We start from the raw sequence: 24136 nt of genomic DNA on the forward strand, positions 1-24136 counted from the left end.
ATGGGCTACGGCAGCAGAAGACGGACACGAGGACCTCTGGTAGCTGCACAACATCGCATGCAGTGCCTCTCCTGTGCACGTGACCATATCGATTTGACCCTAGACTGGAAAACTGTAGGGTGGCATGGTCAGATGAATTCCGGTTTCAGTTGGTAAGAGCTGATGGTAGGATTCGTGTGTGGCGCAGACCCCACGGAGCTATGAATCGAAGTTTTCAACAAGGCACTGCACAAGCTGATGGTGGCTCCATAATGGTGTGGGCTGTGTTTACATGGAACACTGACTGGAAATGGTTATTCATGGACCTCCTATTCCCAAAAGACGATGGGATTTCTATGCACGACGATACCCCATGTCACTGGGAAACAGTTACCGTGATTGATTTGAAGAACATTCCGGACAATTCAAGTGAATGATTTGACTATCCAGATCGTCCAAAATGAATCGCATTGAACACTTATTCGACATAACTGAGAGGTCAGTTCGTGCACAAAATGCTGCACCAGCAACTCTTTCGCAACTGTAGACGGCTATAGAGGGAAGACTCGGTATTTCTGCAGGGTCTTCCAACGACTTGTTGGGTCCACGCCACGTCGAGTTGCTACACTGGTTCAGGAAAGAGAAGGTCCGACACGATATTAGGAGGCATCCCACGGCTTTTGTCAACTCAATGTAGTTCCTCTCTGTGCGCTGTGTTGCGCGTCTAACCACACTGACTTGTCATTTGCTTTAGCACCCGCTTCGTTGTGCACCCTAAGGAGCATGTAATGATACTAATACACGCAGGAGCAGTAGCATTCCCCACTGAAATAACTCATTTATATGCTAGTGGCGGGAAAAATTAACATTTCCTGCATTTTGCTTACAAAGGAAGAAGTAGGGGTGGCGTCCATTTTCTAATTACTGGAATGTGCACTTCCGTGTAGGTAAAATTCAAACGTCTTCGCGATTTGTAAGATATAGAGGTCACATGGAGAAAATGATATCGGAGAGGAGTTAAGCTTGGTGTCACAAGAGTGGGCTTCATGCTGGTGTTGAGTTTACCTTCTCGTTTCCTTCCATTTCATATCAACATTAATAACCAAAGAGACTGGATACGTTGCGAGGCTGAGCTACCATTATTTAGTTGCACTTTCTATCATTAAGTTTGTGTAATTGCTTGATGGGCGTTACGAGAACGAGTAGATCTGCCTTAGAATTTATAAAAAGCATAATTTTTGCGGAGAACACAAGTGTTTCATTATTCTGTGCTAACACGGAGTAAGCAGATCCTTGTGACAACAAATAGGGAAACATACTTCTATATAGGGTCTAAAGGCATACCTGAAGCTGCCTACCTTTTAGAAAGTACTTGAAATGTGTTGCTGAACTATAAACGTAAAACAGCTTGCATTAAATCAAGGAAAACTGGGTTACAAGCAAGTGCTCACAAAACTCATTATCAAACTACATGGCGTCGCTGAGACAACAGGCCTTCGAGTATTAAACAGGGAGTAAAAATCTGGAATTTTTACTAAGTTTTTAACCCTGGAGGAAAGAAAGAAATTTTGCACAACATGCTAAGAAGCGGTTACAAAAAAGCAACTTAAGAAAAGACCGGATCCTTAGTTAGAGCTATTCTTCACTGCTATTAGAGATAATATATTTTTGGGTGAAATTCGACCAGATCTTAGCCTGCGAGCTAGGCAGCCCATTCTAATGTTCTCCATATCAAGTAAACTGATATACTCGTCACTGTCGCTATCCTAAAGCAACAGGTTTTGAGAAATGTAGAATTTCTACGGACAAAACCCCGCGTAACTTTCTCCTATATTATGAAGCGCCCCTCCTATCCTGACCCGTCTACTGCCCCCCCCCCCCCCCCCCCCCCCCGCCCGGCCGACCACTCCCGCCACTGTCAGTTCTGCGATGGTAGTCTACAGAGCAGACTTTTCATTACTAACAAAGAGGAGAAGACCTCACACACGGCCGACTTGTGTACCTCCTAAAATTAAGATATTTTAGCCCACTACTCTAGCCACCCCTCCTCTCGCCCGCCCCTACCGTTTTTGAGAAACCACCTCTAAAGTTCATAACGAGAAATTTATTCGTAATTTATGGGATAGGTAGATAATTGAAAATTGAGGATTTTTCTTGATCATATGTGGGGTCTACAAACGGTTATTTTCCGAGAAATCAGGAGAAGAAACTTGTGAGACTGCCGACTATGTGCTCTTATGGTTAACGCCCTTCGAAATGTTCAAATGTGTGTGAATTCCTAAGGGACCAAACTGCTTAGGTCATCGATCCCTACACTTACACACTACGTAAACTAATTTATGCTAAGAACAACACACACACACCCATGGACGAGGCAGGACTCTAACCTCCAGCGGGAGGGGCTTTAACGCCCTTTAATGAAAACAGCTGATCGAGCGACCAATGGAACTGGCTCGAGAGCGGAGAATATGTGTTCGATTCCTACATGCAGGCTACAATTTTTTTCAAATTTCTTTTTCACTACATCGAAACCAGTGGAAGTAAGATGATTAATAAGGTAAATAAATCGATAAGAAATAGAAAGATGGTAGGTAAATAAAATTTTCAAACAACTTAGAATGAAATACATCATATGAAAAATTTTGAAATGTTGCCTTGATATTTTGTCATCCTTCACTTAACAGATTCATACTCACAAAGTTTTAAAGTCTATGGCCCACAATTTGTGTACCTTCCTTTGATAGTTTAGCAAACCTGCACACATAATTTCAGCAAAATCATACAGAATCACATGGGGATTGCTTTTTCACTTATTATGGGTTCATCCAGATGTGAATCGAAAACACAGACCGTTCTTAACGAAAATCGTGATATTGCAAAGCAATGCCAGGTGAGGTGTATATCCATCCAAGGTGTATATCTAAGATGAGAAGAAAGCGTCAGCATATGACGGTCAGGGGAGGGGCGAAGTAATAGAAAAGGAAGTCCGAAAACAATACACCAAAACTAGAAAATTTCTGCAATCCATCTACTTCGTCAGAAAGGAGGCAGACATAACGAAACAATTAACAAGTCTATCAGTCTCCCCCCCTGTATTCTGCGAGATATACACAACAACTGTCACCAAACGCATGCAAAAAACATTGGACAAATAGCGCAGTGGAACAGACCGGCATTAGAAATTAATACAGGACAGTGGAGCACGTGCATTGGCACAGCCCCTCGTGTTTTCGTCACATCTCGTGGCGAACCCTGCGGAAATTGTTCCTACTGCCATTCTTCATTATTAATCTCACTATTATTTCATAGTGTTTAACGCCAGCATTTCTGCATCACTGTACAGCAAAGCTCAATGTTATCGAAAGAATAAACGATGTCAATAATAAAAGGTTGATAATTATTGATAATAGTTGATATATTGAAATGTTCAAAAGTTGCTCTTTATTCAACACGCATCCCCCGTATCCAATTTGGCCAACGTGCAACCCTCAACCCCTACCACACCCCGTCCTCTCCCCGTCAGCCTCAACCTCCCCGACGTCCACCAACCTTCACCGCTGTGATCACGAAGCTTAGCCCCGTGAGCACGGAGGCTGAGGTGTTGGCGGAACTCAACTCCTGGTCCAACATTGAAATCCGCTCGGCCCATCGCATCTTCAATGATGCCGGGCCGACTTTTCTCATGCGGATATTCACCAAATCCTCCTCCTCCATTGACCGCCTCCTCACCGAGGGAGCCCTCATCTACAATCGCCGTCATAAGGTGGACCCCTCCCGTTCCCCAGTCCAATCCTACCGCTGCCAACGCTGTGTCACCTACAATGACCACGTTACCTCTGCCTGCAAGAACCCCCCTACTTGTCGCCACCGCAAAGCTTCACACTTCCTCAAGAATTGCCCCAACCTCACCTCTCCCCCCTCCTGCAACACTTGCAACGAACCACATCTTACCTACTCCTCGAAGTGTAAAGCGAAACCTCCACCAGTCACCCCTGAACTCACCATCCCTGTCCGTCCTGCTGATGACCCCATCCACCCCAACAACTCGCTCCGCCCTCCCCCTACTGCCGAGGACATCATCCATTTCACCACCATTGTGCTCCAAAACATCCACCCCTTCCAGCGCTCACACACTCTTTCCCAAATCGCCCTCGCTGCCCATTCCATCTTACCACCTATGCCACATACTCCCACAACCAGGCACACTTCACCTTCACCCCCCTCACCACCCTCGTCTAACTCTCCCCTCCCATGGTACACGAACCCTACCGTCTCCTGTACCACAACATTCGCTCCCTACCCACCCACAAACTCCTCTTCCTCCACACCCTCCGTCAGCACTGCGTGGATGCCTTCGTCCTAATTGAAACCTTCCTTCAACCCCGTATCTTCGTCTCCACGGCTCCTTACACCCTACACCGCACCGATAACCCGTACCCTCTGGCGCGTGGCGGAGTTGCTATAGGCCACCTCAAGCACCTCCCTGTCCGGCCCCAACCTCTCTTTAACAATCCTGCCAAGCATCTCACCCTCAGTCTCTTCTTCCCCACCCTTCCCATCACCTGTGCCACCATTTATGTCCGCCCTCGCACCCCCATCCCGTACGATTTCCTGGACCACATTGACCGCACCTTCTCCACCTACGTGATTGCCGCCGACCTCAATATCCACAGCTGTGATTCTGCCAACCTCCAGCGGTGGCATCAGTTTCTCACCACTCTGCAGGGAGACCTGGTTCCCCTGCCTCAGCACACCCGACCCGAATCCAACACCACTCCTGATGTGGTCCTTGCCTCTCCCAACCTCCTTGGGCGCATCACCGCAGAAGTCCTTGAACTCATTGGCAGTGACCATGCTCCTGTTCTCCTCACTATCTCTAATGGTCGCCATCTCCGCAACGCCCCTCGCCCTGACGGCCCTCCTAAACTTGTCTATGATTACTCCCATGCCAACTGGGATGCCTACCGGGACTCCATTCACACCCAAGTTGATGGCCACACCCTTATCCTCCAATCTCCTGATGACATCTCTCGCACTGCTGCCTTCCTGGACCAGACCTTGTCTGACGCCGTCGCCACCCATAGCCCCACCAAAGCCATCCACCCTCACTGCCCCACCCTGCCTCCACAGGCTGTCCTTCTCCTTCGAGAGTCACGCCGCCTCTGCCACTCTTTTCTCCACACTCGTGATCGGGATACACTTACCCGCCACTGGCAATTACAACGACACATCCACAACCTGCTTACTGCGAAGAAACGCCGTGCCTGGCGCCAGACATGTACACAACTCAACACCACGCTCCCCATAAACTCTTCCAAGTATTGGTCTGCTTCCCACCGCCTTACTGGGAACCGCACCCCCCCCTACCCTATCCTCCTTAATGACCGTCCCTTTCCTGACAACCTCAGTAAGGCCAACCACTTTGCCTCTCACCTCTCCGATGTTTTTTCCATCTCAGATTATCCCCACTTTGATTATTCCCTCTTCCCTGACGTCATGGACCGAACGAATACCTCTGTTCCTCCCCTTGCTCCTAGCTTCAAGTACTTGGGCCACACACCACCATCTGAACTTAACACTCCCATCACTACACAGGACATCAGCCTCACATTCCGCACTAAACGCAACACTGCTCCCGGCCACGACTGCGTTACCTACCGCCACCTCAAACACTGCCCTCCCTCCTTCCTTTCAATCCTTGCCACCCTCTACAATGTCATCCTTGCCACTGGCTTCTATCCCGACCTGTGGAAAACCTCCCGTGTCCTGATGTTCTCCAAACCCAACAAGCCTCCATCTGATGCCTCTTCCTATCGTCCTATCTGTCTTGCATCAGTGTTCAGCAAGCTCTTGGAATCCATCCTTTCCCGGCGCATCCATCACCACCTCCACCAAAACCACCTCCTCCCAAACACCCAATGTGGCTTTCGACCTTCCTTCTCTGCTGATGACCAACTCCTCCGCCTCACTCATCTCCTCTCCCTCCAGCTTAACTCCCGTCGCTTCGCCATTTTTGTCTCCCTTGACCTCGAAAAGGCCTATGACCATGTCTGGCATCCAGGTCTCCTGTTTAAACTCCAAACCTACGCCATTCCTATCAACTACATCCGTCTGGTGGCCTCTTTCCTCTCCCACCGCCCCTCCTATGTTACCATCCATAATGCCAATTCCCACACTTTCTACCCCTCTGCAGGTGTGCCCCAGGGCTCTGTCCTCTCCCCTCTCCTCTACCTCCTGTACACGGCAGATATGCCCCAACCCCCTCCCCCCTCCAGTACACCTCTTGCAATATGCTGATGACACCGCATCCCTCGCCCTCGCTCCTACCCTCCAACAGTCCCAATGCCTTCTCCAGAATCACCTTGACCTTTTTGCTGCATGGTGTAACCAGTGGCTCCTGAAACTCAACCCTTCCAAGACCCAGGCAATCATCGTAGGTCGTACCACTCGCTCCTTCCGGTTCCTGGATTTCTCCCTTACTGTCTGCACCCATCCTGTCAGCCTCACCCCCACCCTCACCTACCTTGGCCTCACCATTGACCGTCACCTCACCTGGATCCCTCATCTCCGCTCCATCCAATCCAAAGCCCACAACCGCCTCCGACTCCTCAAACTCCTCTCTGGCCGGACATGGGGGTTGCACCCCTCTACCATCCTCCACACCTACAAATCCTTAATCCATCCCATCCTCTGTTATGCCAGTCCTGCCTGGATATCTTGCCCCCCCCCAAATTCTATAAGTCCCTCCAGATCCTTGAGCATCATGCACTCCGCCTTGCCTTCCGTATACGCCTCCCATCCTCCACGCGGATCCTCTATGATCTCATTCCTTTCCCCCATCTGCTCATATTCCTCAAACATATCCGCATCCTCTAAACCTCCCGCCATCTTCAACCCCCTCACCCCCTGGTTTCTCCTCTCCTCTCCCTCCCCCCCCCCTGCCACGTCTTCACTGTTGTGTCCCCCCCTACCCTGCATCTCTCCACCCTCCATCTCCTTTCCCAAGGTGGCTTCCATCAACTCCCCCTCCCGGATGATGCCCTCTCTCCCTCCATTTATCCCTCCTATCAACTCTGATCCTCACTCCCCCTCCTTTCCTCTGTCCTTTCCCTGGGCTCCCTCTTCCCCCCTTCCGTCCTGTTTTCTCCCCACTAAACCTCTCCCTACCTCCCTTCTCCCCCTCCCCCCCCCCCCGAGTCCTTCTGTATTCCCCGTCCTCTGCCTACCCCACTCCCTGTCGCGACTGCCCAGCGCCCCCCACCCCTCTTATGGGTCCTCATCCTCCATCAGCTCCTTTCCCGGCTCCCCCCCCCCTTTTTTATTTTCCCATCATCTGTCCAGTTTCCCCCCACCTGCTCTCGACTGTGGTGTCACATTTGCCAACTTTTTAGTGCAGTGTTCCAGTGACTGTTCAGTGTTGTTCGTCTTTCTCGTGTTGCGAACAAAAACCATGCTGTCGCTGGGTGTGAATTTTATGTCTTTTGCGAACAGAAACCAGACTGTCGCCGTGTTTTTTTAATTGTCTGTCTATTGTTTTACCTGTCTGCTTTGTATGTATTTTCTTAGCGTCATCATCCCTCTGTTCTTTGTTTTAAGTTCCACGATTTCTTTTCGCCATGTTACTCTTTAAGTCTCCGATTTCATCGCCTGTTTTTATTATTTATTCCCTTCATCTTTCTAACAAAGTCTGTAGGCTGAAGAGCGGCATACTAAGCTGCTGCCAGCCCGCCCTCTTCTGAGGGAATCGAAATTCAATAAAGGAAAAAAAAAATTCAGTTCTGCACATCTAAAGATAGGACACCACTGACAGACGTAACACACAGGGAGCAAAAAAGTACTAGGATTGAATTGTCAAAACTGAAAGAAAACGTTCTTTAAATCCAAATACAACTTAGTCCAGCCACATTTGCATTTCGAATCATAGTAAACCTTGGGGAGGCATAAATCAGTAAGTGATCATATTTCGCGTATTTTTATTCAGTAAGTATTTATGAAGTCTGTTGTAAATAATACATTACAGCTAAAAAGAAACGATTATGACATAATTACAACTCCAGAAGAAAAAATGACATTCATTATTCCATGTTGAGTTACCCAGTGATATAAAATGTCTGACAGACAGCAAAATTAAATTTGAAAACTATCTGAAAAAACTTTGTCCTTGACAACTCCTTCTGTTCCGTAGAAGAAATTTTATATGTGTAATATGTAAAATGTGAGACGTAGCTATTAATAGTTTACATCTGAAAAAAAAAATGGTCAGCACGTAGATTTGCACATAAATCCCTTTCTCTTGTTCTTGCTTAAAATGGTAGGGGCTTGCCGGCTACGTCCTGTTGTTCACTGGCTCCACTGTCTATAGTTAGTTACTATCTGCTCTCTACGTCTCTTTCAAGGTCTGCATCCAAATGAACATAAAATGACTAGTTCTATATCATTAGAATTAATTGCACAAAAGGTCCATGGGACATGAAACATTACAATAAGGAGAATGATGTCACCGAAATTATTTACACATCTCCCGACTCAGTGATGCGTAAGATATATCTAAATTCACGCTGTAGTTCTAATCGTCAGGTGCACTGACTTTTTTTCCGCATAAATGCGTAGCAGCTTCGATTTTGCCTCTGTCATTGTGACAGTGTATCTTTCTCTCGGACTGACGTGCTTTCCCTGCTGACTTCAGATGACACAGCTATTATCCACCACAGCGCAATACCGACAGATAATTTACTCCGCTGATTAGCAGACGGCCGCTTATATACAGATGCCGAGGCGAGACGCAATCAGTTGCAGCTGAGGAAAGAGCGGGTGAGTGAAGCAACGCTGTCGCTTCGTCTCTCTCTCTCTCTCTCTCTCTCTCTCTCTCTCTCTCTCTCCCTCCCTCCCTCTCTCTCTCCCACTCGTTCTCGCCTCGTGCGCTCCCCCATTCATACTTATCAGCCTCTCCATGTCAGTAGTAAATATTGACAGAGTTAGCGTCCATCTAAGAAATACATACAGCCTGAGACCGATTTGCCAACGGTTGACCTTGGTCTTCAGTGCGCATGCGCTGTTGGTACTGTCTCAATCGTTTATCTGTTTTGATTACAGTACAGTTCTGTTTGTCAATAGTGGGCGTGCGTAACATGCATAAAAGAGAAGAACGGATTTTCAAAAGCAGTCTCATGTGAGAAGTGTGCGTTAAAACTTTCGTGGGGAGACTTTTGGCAAATAAATCGTAATCGTTGCGTTAATTTTTCAGATTTTCAATGCGATCTAAGTATTTTAGACTGACTAATGCCTCGCCAGCGTCGGTGACCAGTATTATCAAGGTATGGAGTGCTGTAGTAGCGGTTAGCTACCTGATGTTACTGCCACAGACTGTTCTCTTGAGACAGTTCTTTGTTTCATTTTTATACTCACGACGATGTGGTATTTGTTGACTGTAGAAACATTACACAGTGTTCTGTACAGGGTAAGTGAGGAGGGAAGATACATGGTTGAAGGAGCGATAGTATTGGTGATCCTGAACAAAAAACTTCAAATGAAGATATGCCCTTTTCTTAACTGTTTCTGATACACACCTGTTTGAAAATCACAGGCATCACTCGCATGCCCTTCTTCATCAACACTCACATGGGAATACAACGAAAGCGACATTGTTGTCGGTACTGATCTGTTCGAACGGCCAGTGAGAGTACGTCACTGAAACGTATCCTGGGCTTTGGATCGGTCACCGTGGAGTCTTTTCTTGGCCACCGAGGTCAGCCAACTTTACCCCATTAGACTACTGTTTGTGGGGTTAACTTGAGAGCGAAGTCTGGAAGCGCGCAGAGTGGACACAAAGGAACTTCTCGCTCGTAATTTACATGAGTATGCTAAACTAAGAGTAAAGGACCGAAGGAATGAGCTCAGAGCAGCAACACAGCAGCAGTCTACAAGAGCTGCTAAACGCATTGCAGTTGACGGTGGTCTTATTGAGCATCTTTTGTGAGAAAATATACACAATTAACGGCTATTGGTTGGTGGATTAGGGGGAGGGCACCAATCACGGAGGTCATCAGTCCCATCGGATTAGGGAAGGATGGGGAAGGAAGTCGGCCGTGCCCTTTCAAAGGAACCACCCCGAGATTTGCCTGAAGAGATTTAGGGAAATCACGAAAAATCTAAATCAGTGTGGCCGGACGCGGGTTTGAACCGTCGTCCTCCCAACTGCGAGACCAGTGGTCACAGCTAACGAAAACGTTAGATCACAATACTTAATTTACCATCTCCTGCATTTGTCCCATTCCCCACTGTTTCCATTAATTTCCTCAGAAACTGTTAAGATCAGGACATATGTTAGTACTACTTGTTTTGTTCATAATTACAAATACTCTCACCCCCAAAAGCATGTACCTTTCCTTCAGACTCAGCCTGTATTTATCTGCCTACAAGGGTGACATTCCACTTGTTTATGGTTGCTGGATATTGTTATTCACAACCCTTTGTCAGTGTAAGGGGAACAACATTACTGTGTAATTCAAGTTATGCTGCGGTTGCTCCGACATGTTATTTGGATGGGTAGATTTCATATATGTGTATGTCACCCCTCTCCCTGTCACATATTCACTGGAAAGTAGCGAAGATCATATGCCTCTCTGCATCTCTATACTTTCGCACACGAGACTAACTGTATTGTTAGCCCTTGTCATGTTTAAATCTCTCTTGGTTCCTTACAGAACTGCGGCATCTCTTTTATGCTTTTAATAACTGTTTCAAACTTGTTGCCGACTTTGTGAATTTTAATAGCCTCTACAAATATACGACTGTCATTTGCTAAATGTAATCAGAACTTACACGTTAATTAAACGGGTGACATTATTACTGCGACCACTTATGTGTTCTGCCAATTCAGAGTTTTCCACTCTCTTCATTGTGTTATGTCCCAGAATACAACTTTTTAAAATAACGTCAGTCACGTCACACGTCCAGACGCATACTTCAGAACTCGTATTCTGGAGCGACGGCGCTCAGTTTCCTGACAGGCGAATGCGAATTAGAGCTCGGAGCATTGCTGAAGGTGGCACACGGTGTGGTGTGTCGTAACAAGCCGGAGACGCGTTCACCTCTTCGTTCTGTGAGGGTCGTGCTGCATTCTTAACGTTTGCAATTCACTTCTGACGTAATGCACAGTCATGGCTGGTCCATGTGCTTCACATGCAAGTAAGAGGAATCTTTTTCTTCCACACTTAAAGCATTACACGTTTGCCTCTTCCTATACACATTTTTTCCTCTGACTTCTTTGGGCCGGCGGGTGTGACCGAGCGGTTCTAGGCGCTTCAGTCTGGAACCGCGCGACTGCTACGGTCGCAGGATCGAATCCTGCCTCGGGAATGGATGTGTGTGACGTCTTTAGGTTAGTTAGTTTTAAGTAGTTCTAAGTTCTAGGGAACTGATGACCCCAGATGTTAAGTCCCATAGTGGTCAGAGCCATTTTTTGACTTCTTTGGCTTCTCTCTTTCATTGTATCTTATGACTTTGAGAGGTACTCCTTGGAAACTCATACTGTAAATGTATCAGTTCTATTTTGCTCTGTTTTTTTTATTTTATATCCTAATTTATGAATGTTCAGTTCATTCCTAACGACGTCATTCTTAATTCTAAGCTTCTGCACCCTTTTACTTCTCTGAGAAGTCTCATTCCAGCTTTCTGAATTCTACTCACTTCTTTTTGTACACAGATGGGAAAATATCACACCACCAAGAAGGTGTTGTGCGACATAAACGAAAGTTGATAGGCGTGTTCCTACATCTGACAGATGATGTCTATTCAAATTTCTAGCCAGTCGCATAAGTCTATGAGGATGCAAACCAGGTTTGCTTTAAATACACGCTGTAACACTCGTAAGCGTTAGTGACCTTTGACACTGGACGTCGTGAGTTGATGTTAGTCAAGAATGCCTTTAAGGCGACAAGGACGCTATCTTGAGTTTGGCCGTGGTCGTGTAACAGGGCTACGAGAAGCTGGATATTTATTCTGCGATATCGCACAAAGGCTTGGCAGGAATGTAGCCACCATACACGATTGCTGGCAGAGGTGGTCACGAGGATGTAAGGACGTAAGAGGACTGGGCTCCAGGCGGCCGTGTTCATCTACATCTACATCCATACTCCGCAAGCCACCTGACGGTGTGTGGCGGAGGGTACCTTGAGTACCTCTATCGGTTCTTCCTTCTATTCCATTCTCGTATTGTTCGTGGAAAGAAGGATTGTCGGTATGCCTCTGTGTGGGCTCTAATCTCTCTGATTTTATCCTCATGGTCTCTTCGCGAGATATACGTAGGAGGGAGCAATATACTGCTTGACTCTTCGGTGAAGGTATGTTCTCGAAACTTTGACAAAAGCCCGTACCGAGCTACTGAGCGTCTCTCCTGCAGAGTCTTCCACTGGAGTTTATCTATCATCTCCGTAACGCTTTCGCGATTACTAAATGATCCTGTAACGAAGCGCGCTGCTCTCCGTTGGATCTTCTCTATATCTTCTATCAACCCTATCTGGTACGGATCCCACACTGCTGAGCAGTATTCAAGCAGTGGGCGAACAAGCGTACTGTAACCTACTTTCTTTGTTATCGGATTGCATTTCCTTAGGATTCTTCCAATGAATCTCAGTCTGGCATCTGCTTTACCGACGATCAACATTATATGATCATTCCATTTTAAATCACTCCTAATGCGTACTCCCAGTGTTGTGAGGTAACGGGAGAGTTTGTGGCGCCCTGAAAATATTCTAAGTTCGGAGTTGGCGACTGTGCAGGGGCCGCCCGGCGGGCGCGGGCCGCTCGGGACGACGACCACGTTGGCCGAAGCAAGAGGGGCCCAGCCCGATCGCGTGACTGGGAATTCCATGTTGACACTGTGACGAGGACGGCGCTTTGTGTCGATGAAGGAGATGCCTATGCTGGGAGTGACAAAGATGCCGGACTTTGTGAAACCATAATAGCAGACATTTCACAGTTCGTATAGAAATTAATAGTAGCCAGATGAATCATGATACCTCAAAAAGAAACATCTACATCACCATTATTTGCACGACGATTCTGATGGTGTAATCAGATTTTCAATATCTTTACTTGTTTAAAGTTTAATATCTGACTGTAAATTATACAAGTAACACCCAACAACAAATTTCCAAACTCTAAACGCTTCATCCGATTTTGTCGATCGATGTGTCTTTAGAAAACTATTATTGTAAACCTAAATTGGTGTAAATTACAGGCATTTAACTTGAATAGTACATGAGTTATTGGAGGTCAAAGTGGTCGTTTACTATCGATCGCGTAAGGCCGTAAGTACTGCACAGGTACACGAAAAAAGGGTAGCAACATGCTTATAAATATATTTATCCGTCTATGTCTTTGTTTATATCCGATATATGCTATTCATGAAGAAGTTGGTCAAATATTTACTGTCTTTTAGAAAGCACAGAGACATTAGGCTACTGGCCTACTTTTGCTTGTTATTCCTTTGATATATGTTTATTTAATTTGTTTACGTATTAATAATGTGTGTTAGAGCGTCTTTATGGCCCAGCAGTAGGAATATCTATTTAATTTCAAGTTATTTAAATGTAATTCCAGTATTTCGAAAGTGTTTTATGTTTGTGAGTGTGCATTGGCTTGAAGACATGGCGGAAGCGCTCTAGCCAATCACAGCGCTCGTGAATGGGGAGACTCGATGGAAGTGGGAGAACAGTACAGCACAGGACACGGGAGGTGCTGGACAGTAAGGTGACGGACTCAGAGTCGCGGGAGAGATGCGTTTAGAAGTGAATGTCTCACGAGCTATGTTGTTGTTCATAATTAATTACGTGCAGTAGGAATCTATTGTTTCCCTGTCATTCAACTTATATTTTATTTAATTGCTGGACCATCGACACCAATAAGTGTTTTGCAGGAATATACCAGATTCTCAAAAGTACTTCTACTATCGTACTCATCATTTAAAGTCGTTAAGATAGTACCTGCAGATTTTATTTAATTGCAATCTTTCATCTATAAGTTTCTACGTTACATTCGCAACTGCCGAGTGATAGGAACCTTTGACCATTCGATCCACGTGTATATTAATATTGTATACCGTAGACTCAGGAGTATTTGGCTTGTAATGCGGCAACTACAAATTCCAGTCCCTAGACAACGAAACCAGCCAAAACTTTTAATATTTCAACTCTGAGTCTGAGGGTACATAGTTGAGGGCCACCTCACCATCACGATTTCATTTACACTCATGAAAGCCTGCGATGTGACACCACAGACCGAAGACTATCATGTTCGACCAATGGCACTGGTGCATCGTACTGCATCTGTAGGAGCAATTCGAGCAGCACTTGCGATCGCAGTGACGCAACGAACTATTACTTCAAGGACAGCTCCGAGCCAGAATCCGTGCAACGTGCTTTCCACTGGCCCCAAACAACCGCCATTTGCAACTTCATTGGCGTCAAGCGAGAGGTCATTGGAGGGCAAAATGGAGGTCTGATGTGTTTTATGATGAAAGCTGGTTCTACCTTGGTGCCAGTGATGGCCGTATACTGGTTAGAAGGAAGACAGTCGAGAGCCTACAACAAGCCTGCTAGATGCATCGGAGGTCCAGTTTGTCTAGCATGGAATTATGGTTTGCGGTGCGATTTCGTACAACAGCGGGAGCATCAACATTGTTATCTCACGCATCCTGAGGGCAAATTTATACGTGAATCTGGTAATTCGACCTGTCGTGCTGCCATTCGTGAACAGTGTTTCAGTGAGCGCTTTCCAACAGGATAACGCTCGACCACATACCACTGTTGTAACCTAGCTTGCTTTATAGAGTGTCGAAATGTTGCCACTGCCTGTCTCCAGTCGGGGACATATGGCATATCATCGGACGACAACTCCAGAGTCATCTGCAACCAGCATTAACCGTCCCTGTGCTGACCGACCAGATGCCACAGGCATGGAACTCTAGCCCATAAACTGACATACAGCACCTGCGCAACAGAATGCATGAACGTTTTCGTGCTTACATTCAACATTCTGGCGGCTACACCGGTTATTAATGTAACAGCATTTCACATTTGCAATGGCTTATCTCGCTCTTAACCTGAGATCTTGCAATCTTAATCACTTAAATATGTTACGTAAATAAAGGTGTTCCCGAAATTTCAATACTCTGCACTTATTATTGTTTCCGTCAGTGTCTGTTACTCACGACTCACTTCCATACGAAAACGCAGAAACAGCCATGCTGTTATAAAAATGTAAACGTGTCTCTTCCTTTGTATTGTTTATCAAGCATCTATTTATTCATTGATGTAGATTTCAGAATTTTGCTAGTATCTTCTCTGTAGCTTTATTACATTCTTATATGATGTCACAGCATACATTTAAAATATTTAACTTGTTGTATTATTACTATAAAATATTAATATATTTTAATATTAACTAAAAGAAATAGTGATCCAGATGTGTCAATTCTCAAAAGACAGTAGGAATTTGCAACCGAAAAGGCAAAACGTACGCGTCCCAGAGTTAGCAAATGCCAGGAAAAGACCACAGGAGCACAGAGTGGTGGATTTAGAACCGCCGGGAGAACTGATTTGTCATGTTTTCTCGGAGTGATTAATCAGTGGTGCAAAGGTAAAGGACTTCTTTTCAATGTTAAACACGATCTAGGTGTCCGAAAGCCAGGTGTTTACCGCATTCAATGCAAATGTGGCATGTCTTAAGTGATTAGACTGTTAGGACAGTCTAGGACGGTTATAGGCGCTTCAGTCTGGAACCGCGTGACCACTACGGTCGCAGTTTCGAATTCTGCCTCGGGCTTGGATGTGTGTGATCTCTGTAGGTTAGTTAGGTTTAAGTTAGTTCCAAGTTCTAGGGGATTGATGACCACATATGTTATGTCCCATAGTGCTCAGAGCCATTTGAACCATTTGAACAGTCTAGGAGAGATGCAAAGAACATAAGCGACACGTCTGACTAAAGCAACGAAGGCGAGCGCTGCCTCCAATACAGGGTGTAACAGAAAAGAGAGGCCAAAATTTAGAGAAACATTCACCACAAAGGCCTGTAGAGGAATAAAATGTGCCATATAGACATGGGCCCCGAAATGGTTTTTTCCATGTTAGAGCTCGTTTTCTTCTTCTCTTTATAATCAAGGGAAATACACACGAATAGAAAGTGCCATCATTGCGCGAAACGGGAAATGCCTTTACAGTCGCTCCCATTAGCCATCGCGCCGAGTGTTAGCTTCGTTTGTGCGTACAGTACACTTTTGCGAATGGTTCATCATACAATGTGTCAACCTGCACTTTGGTGGAAATGTACTGTTCACGGATGAGTGTTCGTTTCAACGTGATCAGACTGTGTGTTTTCACAATTAGCACGTATGAACAGTCGAGAAACCTCACAAAATTGTGCACTCACATCATCAACAAAGATTTCCTGTCACCGTTTGGGCTGGCATTTTTGGTGACTGCCAAGGCCTCATGTTCTTCCACCCGGGCTCAACGGACAAACTTACCACTCTTTCTTACAGAATACTCTACCACTTCTGCTAGCCTTTATGAGTGCGACAACAAAACATGAACTTCATGCACAAAAGAACTTCAATGTTAATGTTAGTAGGCTTCTAAATAACAGATTCCGTGACGGCTGAATAGGTAGGGGTGGACCAATTCCTTGGCCTCCAATCCCTCAGGACCAAAGAAAAAGAAAAAAAAAAAAAAAAAAAAAAAAAAAAAAAAAAAAAAAAAAAGTAAAAGTTCAAATGTGTGTGAAATCTTATGGGACTTAACTGCTAAGGTCATTAGTCCCTAAGCTTACACACTACTTAACCTAAATTATCCTAAGGCCTAAGGACAAACACACACACCCATGCCCGAAGGAGGACTCGAACCTCCGCCAGGACCAGCCGCACAGTCCATGACCGTAGCGCCTTAGACGAACGCTCGGCTAATCCCGCGTGACAGGACCCAAACCCACCAGACTTTTGTTTGTGAGGGAATGTGCCTTATGTAATACTAACGCGTTTTGGAATGGTAATTTTTGTCACGCTTTTGTGGTGAATGGTTCATTTTCTTCTACTCCCTCTCAACCATTATTGTTATCAGCAGCTGCTAGCAACTAAACACTACTGAACAAGTTCGTATTTTCCACCGACTCCCCACTGTTGGGGTCGATGTACAGACCGTCAGCTACTCAGGAACTCCTTGCCCTATAGGTTTCGCTGAATTGTTGTAGACGGTAGGCTAGTTTGAGGTCTTCAGTTTCTCCCATTGACATGCAGCTAATACAACAGCTGATCGTCAATAACTGCTGTTACAACTTAATGGGGGTAGGACGTCAAACGGGCCGACTTGGAGCAGGAGAGGCACCACAGGACATTTTAATTTCCACTGTCTATAATTCTACAAATAAATTCATAAAACTTTGTCAGCGTGACCAGGAAGGATTCAGAATTCACGCTCATAGGAGTGGAAGTTCGAAAGCATAACGAAATGATTTTTTTTTACATGTGAAATTTAATCATTTTTTTCACTTACTAATGGCAGTATTTGATGCTATAGGTACACTTTTCTTCATAAGTAAGAGAGATACTTCGATGAATTTTGCACAGCATACAACCCATACTTAAAGGTGTATGAAACTCAAGAATTTTCCAAATCTATTAAAAACTTTGGTAAAAATTGAGGTAATTAACTATAAAATTTGTGTTTTTTCTGAACATGAAGTTTAAAATATAACAGTTCATTCGTTTTTTCATAAATTAAATAAATTCTAGAATTTCATACATCTGTGAGTATGGTATGTATGCTGTGCAAAATTCATCGAAGAATCTCTCTAAGTTATGAAGAAAAGCGTGCGTCTAGCAACAAATGCAGCCATTAGTAAGAGAAAAAATGATGAAATTTCGCACGTAAAAAATTTTTATTTTGTTATGTTTTCGAACCCCACTGCAATGAGTGTGAATCCTGAATTCTTCGTAGTGAAGCTGACAAAGTTTTATGAATTTATTTATGAAATTATAGACACTGGAAATTAAAATGTCCTGTGATGCCCCTCCTGCTCCAAGTCGGCCCGTTTGACGTCCTACCCCCCTTAACAAGGTGAGGGAAACCGCACTTTGTTTGATCAAGAAGCGGAAGAGGTCACCCTGTAGCCACAATGAACTGATTTCGGGGACAGGCGGAGCGTGAGCGAATACGTTTCCAGCGTTCGTTCCCGGACGTGAACCAACGGCTCAGCAGCGAGTCCTATTGTTTGTGGCAGAGATATAGTGAAGTGTCAAAGTATTGTGGCCACCTGCATAATAGCGTGTCTGTCCACCTTTGGAACGCAATGCAGCACGACACTCGAACGCCACTATCAGCTCTTTTCAGTCGGGACTCAGCTGACCAACCCACGGTTTTCCAGTCGCCTAACGTCCATCCAATATGGTCACGAGCCGAGGAGACGCGCTGCAGATGATGTCGTGCTGTTAGCAAAGGCTACCATAGCCCATTAACGCCAATTTTCGCCGCATTGTCCTAACAGAGACATTCGTCGTACGTTCCACATTGCTTTCTGTGGTCGTTTCGCGCAGTGTTGTATTCATGTTAGCACTGACAACCCTATGCAAACGCCGCTGCTTTCGGTCGTTAATCTAAGGCCGCCAACCATTACCCTGTCCGTGTGCGACGGAACCATATCAGAGTTTCACTGTCACTGAAGCAAGCTGCAAATTGATATTCACCTTCCTCAGATCGGCGTCTGCTCAGTGTCTCTTCACTCTGCAACGTAGATACTTACAAGGTGATGAAAAAACAGCGCTGATGAAAACAGCACCTAATATCTATAATTGCTGAGGCCGCGTAAATCTCGTTATGATTGTTCCTGTAAATATTAATAATATATTTTCGGGTGGAAAACGGAGTCCTGATCTCCATCGAAAGTTCGGAAATCTGGTAAAAGTATCTTTTATTTTCTTTGCTTAAACATGTGTCATCAGCCCACATTTAGTATGCAAAACTGCTATTATAAGTCCTCAGTTTACGTCACACGTAAAGCAGCCAGAATTCTCCTAAGTCGATTCCGAGAATAATTACGCGAATATACAGTCACTTTCTACACGTAACATTGATTTTTTACATAAGTCATTCAGTGTATTTCTTTCACAAAGATTGCTCGCCAAATATATTCTGTAGCGGAACACAGAACATTGCCACGCGAAATTTTCTAAGTCCAACAAGTCACACGTATATATCTTCCGAAGAAAATATCCCACGACTCTCAAATTTTTACAAAATGTTCGTAGCAACAAAAGCTACCATTACAAATACATGTGAACGCGAAGGACCGCGCATTTCTTCATCTTACACATTTTACGGACGGACACATTTAACATGACCTTCGCGTCTCCAAAGCTAGTCCATGACTCTCTCAATGCCATTGCTCACAGCGCATGTACTACTTGATAGAGCGTGGGAAAGACTTCACTCTTACTGGTTGATCAAATGAACAGCCGATGAGATCGGTATTTCAAGATCATATTCGCGCCTAAACTGTTCTGAGCCAATTGGCGTCACTTCGACAAGCAAATTACTACTATAATGTTTATTAATTGAAACTAAACGAAAACTAATCTTGGTTGGTTGGTTGGTTTTGGGGAAGGAGACCAGACAGCGTGGTCATCGGTCTCATCGGATTAGGGAAGGATGGGGAAGGAAGTCGGCCGTGCCCTTTCAGAGGAACCATCCCGGCATTTGCCTGGAGTGATTTAGGGAAATCACGGAAAACCTAAATCAGGATGGCCGGACGCGGGATTGAACCGTCGTCCTCCCGAAAGCGAGTCCAGTGTCTAACCACTGCGCCACCTCGCTCGGTCAAACTAATCTTGAGATAACTTTAGGAAAACATTACTCTACAAATAACTATTCTGGCTGCCTTCTTACAAAAACAATTACGCTTCGACTACGTCATCAGCAATGTGGGTACAAACAACTTTCCCACGCTGTGATTGCGTAATGCATAACATAAAATTAATCTTGAAATTTAACGTATGTCCCACAAACAGACTCTCACTCACTCTCATTTGCTCCTACAACGATATAAGACACAAATAATAATTTTGTCGGAATTTTGTATTACGAAAATGAATATTAAAGTTTTAATATGAAAATCTCAATTAATTAATTCTGCACACTGAGAGTTCTGCTTACGTTTTCAAATAATGCCAAAAGATAAACTATTATAAATCCTAACTGAATTTAATTCCCGAAGTGTTGGTTTTTGGTATTTTAGGTAATTATCTCTAATTTTGAAAATGCCCCAGCCAGAAGGCTGAGATTCAACAACAAGCTTCTTTTTAATAACAAAAGGCTACATATTAAGTTTTATCAAAATTGAAAAAATATTTAGTATAGTTTACTTAGATTCTTAAGGCTGGAATATTATGTCGCTCGAACTGACACAAGTAGCGCTTCCCACGGTCGTGCTAGCGACAGGCGCGGGTGAATCACGCCGAGATACAAGCGGCTGTCATCGCCACCGGCTCCAAAGCTACGAGCCCCTACTGCATTAAAACACTATTGCGGAGTGACTCGCGACGTTACACGTAGTGAGAGGTAATGCCTGACATTTGGTATTCTGGGCGTACTGTTCACACTGTGAACCTTGGAACATTGAATTCACTATTTCCGAAATGGAATGTCCCGTGCCTCTAGCTCCATCTGCTGTTTCGGATTCAGAGTCTGTTAATTCCCTATGTGCGGCTACAATTACGTCAGAAACCTTTTCACTTGAGGCACCTGAGTACAAGGTCGCAGCTCCGCCAATCCAGTGCCCTTTCTTATCTTGGGTATGCGATACTAATGCCATCTGTGTATGTGCATATAGCTGTCCCATGACAGCAGTATATATGCCGTACAGCTGCCCCAAGACGTTCAGTTGTTCAGCGCACCAGATGATGCCAACGTGGCCGTTTACCGAAATATTGTGTCGACTGGACATCAAGAGCCATTCGTACACCCTTAAAGTAAGCACGCGGGAGAGGCCACACATTTCTTAAGCTAAAGAAACGCATTCATAGTTAATACCCGCCGGCCGCTGTAGTCGAGCGGTTCTAGGCGCTTCAGTCCGGAACCGCGCTGCTGCTACGGCCGCAGGTTCGAATCCTGCCTGGGGCATGGATGTGTGTGATGTCCTTAGGTTAGTTAGGTTTAAGTAGTTCTAAGTTCTAGGGGACTGAAGTCTCATAGTGCTCAGAGCCATTTGAACCATTTGAAGTTAAAACCTGTAAAGCTACCAAATTGAGGGATGGTTAATTGCTGAGTTTCAGCCACTATTTCAAACAGTCCTACATATTTTCTGTGAGGTTAGGACATGGTTAAACAGCGGGCCAAATGGTCCAAATGACTCTGAGCACTATGGGACTTAACATCTTAGGTCATCAATCCCCTAGAACTTAGAACTACTTAAACCCAACTAACCTAAGGACATCACACACATCCATGCCCGAGGCAGGATTCGAACCTGCGACCGTAGCGGTCGCGCGGTTCCAGACTGAAGCGCCTAGAACCGCTCGGCCACAGCGGCCGGCTAAATAGCGGGCCAATAGAAGTGCGATATGGCGCACGTGATTTCGTCTGACCCGGAATGTATGCGTGCAGTTCTGTTGAAATCGTTGTTGTCATCTTCACAGAGGCAGTGTGCACGGCAAACTCATCATGAAAACGTAGATGAAGGACAACACCTGGTCACAGAGAAAGTTGAAATAAACATTCTGGTTCATGTTCACGGAATTATAATTGCGTAGGCCTGAGTCATGGAATGAAGCACGATCCCAAAACATCATAGAGCCACCTCTGTCCTGAGTTAACCTTCCACGTAGCACGGGTTAAACGCCTCCTTGGGCTGTCGGTGCGCTCGTCGTCTTGCATCAGTTCAAAAGAGAAAATCGTGACCCGTGGAACCACGCTACTGGTTTACAGTCAATCGTTGTCCAATTTCTGTGGTGTTCGGGCCGTAAAATCGTGGTCGCTTCGTCATTGTAAGCAGCAGCCTTTTGTGAATTCCCAGCTCCAAATGTCCATTGCAGGCAGTTCCCCTCGGAATGTTCGCTCGGAAATCGATTGTGATGCACCTGCATTCAGCGACAGCAGGAATTCCTGTCGGGCTGACTTGAAGCCATTGTCATTTACAACGCGTGACACTTGCCTCTGTTCCTTGTTGGTTAGGCTCTTTTCAGGAAAACTGTTCTAATATCATGTTGCATGGTTGCGGGCGATACACTTTTCCTTGCAGTACATCAGCATGATATTTGTCAGCGGTGTAGGGTCATACACTGAGGTGACAAAAGACATTGGATAGCGATATGCACATATACAGATGGCGGTAGTATTCCGTAAAGAAGGTACAAAAGGGCTGTGCATTGACGGAACTGTTATTTGTACTCATGTGAAAATGTTTTCGACCTGATTATGTTCGCACGGCGGTAATTAACAGAATCTGAACGCGAATGGTAGCTGGAGCTAGATTCGGTGGACATTCCAGTTCGAAAATCGTTAGGGAATTCAATATTCCGAGATCCGCAGTGTCAAGAGTGTGCCGAGAATACTGAATATCAGGCATTACCTCCCACTAGGGACAACACTGTGCTCACCGACCTTCAATTCACGACCGAGAGCAGCGGTGTTTGAATAGGGTTGTCAGTGGTAACATAAAAACAACACTGTGTGAAACAACAGCACAAATCAACTTGGGACCTATGGCGAACGTATCTGTTAGGGCAGTGTGGCGAAATATACTCGTTAATGGGCTATGGCAGCATATGACTGTTACGAGTGCCTTTACTAACAGCACGACATCGCCTGCAGCGACTTTCCTGGGCTCTTGACCAAATCGGATGGACCCTAGACGACGAAAAAACTATGGCCTGGTTAGATGAGCCGCTGGTAGGGACCAAGTGTGGTGCAAACCCCACGAAGCCATGGACCCAAGTTGTCAACAGGGCACTGTGCAAGCTGGTGGTGGCTTCATAATATGTGGACTGTGTTTACGTGGAATGAACTTGGCTGGCTCTGAGCACTACGGGACTTAACTTCTAAGGTCATCAGTCCCCTAGAACTTAGAACTACTTAAACCTAACTAATCTAAGGACACCACACACATCCATGCCCGAGGCAGGATTCCAACCTGCGACCGCAGCGGTCTCGCGGTTCCAGACTGTAGCGCCTAGAACCGCACGGCCACTCGGGCCGGCGAATGAACTTGGTCCTCTGGTCCAACTGAACCGGTCATTGATTGGAAGTGGCCATGTGTGTCTACCTGAAGACCATTTGCAGCCATTCAAGAACAACAATGATGGAATTTTTATGCATAACAAGCCCCATGCCAGCGGACGACAGTTGTTTGCTATTCATCTGAAGAAAATTCTAGATAATTCAAGCGAAAGATTTGGTAAACCAGATTGCCCGACATGAATCCCATCGAACACTCATGGGACATAATCGAGAGGTCAGTTCAAGCACAAAATCCTGCGCTGGCAATACTTTCGCAGTAATAGGAGACTATAAAGGCAGCATGACTCAATATTTTTGAAGGGACATCGAGCGACTTGTTGAGTCCATGCTATGTCGAGTTGTTGCACTAGGCCAGGCAAAATGAGGTCCGACACGGTACTAGGAGGTATTCAATTACTTTTGTCACCTCAGTGTATGACCACCTGGCGTCCAAAGCAACCAGCGTGCTCTTGTAAGTTGGCGATAGATTTTTTTCCGGTGAGCTTATTTTGCCGCGAGCCTAGCTATGTAATTCAGATTCAGGTGTAAGCGAAAAGAATCACGTACCTCTTGACCTCATAAAAGATGTCGATGATAATATCTTTTTCAGCTACGATAAAAACTTCCTTTACGCGTAACAGAGGTGCCCTAAATGGCTATGAACAAGAAGTCAGTTCCCTTACGTACGCCCGCATCTCGTGGTCGTGCGGTAGCGTTCTCGCTTCCCATGCCCGGGTTCCCGGGTTCGATTCCCGGCGGGGTCAGGGATTTTCTCTGCCTCGTGATGGCTGGGTGTTGTGTGATGTCCTTAGGTTAGTTAGGTTTAAGTAGTTCTAAGTTCTAGGGGGCTGATGACCATAGATGTTAAGTCCCATAGTGCTCAGAGCCATTTTTGA

The 24136-nt window shown here is 45.4% G+C and overlaps 1 protein-coding gene across 1 annotated transcript in view; it reads left to right on the top strand.

The window, feature by feature from the left end:
• Positions 1-8765: 8765 nt before the first annotated feature.
• Positions 8766-24136, top strand: part of LOC124798344 (cytochrome P450 6k1-like) — a 61616-nt gene continuing 46245 nt past the window's right edge. The window contains exon 1 of the mRNA XM_047261702.1: positions 8766-8790. The gene's annotated coding sequence lies outside the window, so the exon portion shown is untranslated. The remainder of the gene's footprint in view (positions 8791-24136) is intronic.

Source organism: Schistocerca piceifrons, chromosome 5, assembly GCF_021461385.2.
Source record: "Schistocerca piceifrons isolate TAMUIC-IGC-003096 chromosome 5, iqSchPice1.1, whole genome shotgun sequence".
In the NCBI taxonomy this organism is placed as follows: Eukaryota; Metazoa; Arthropoda; class Insecta; order Orthoptera; family Acrididae; genus Schistocerca; species Schistocerca piceifrons.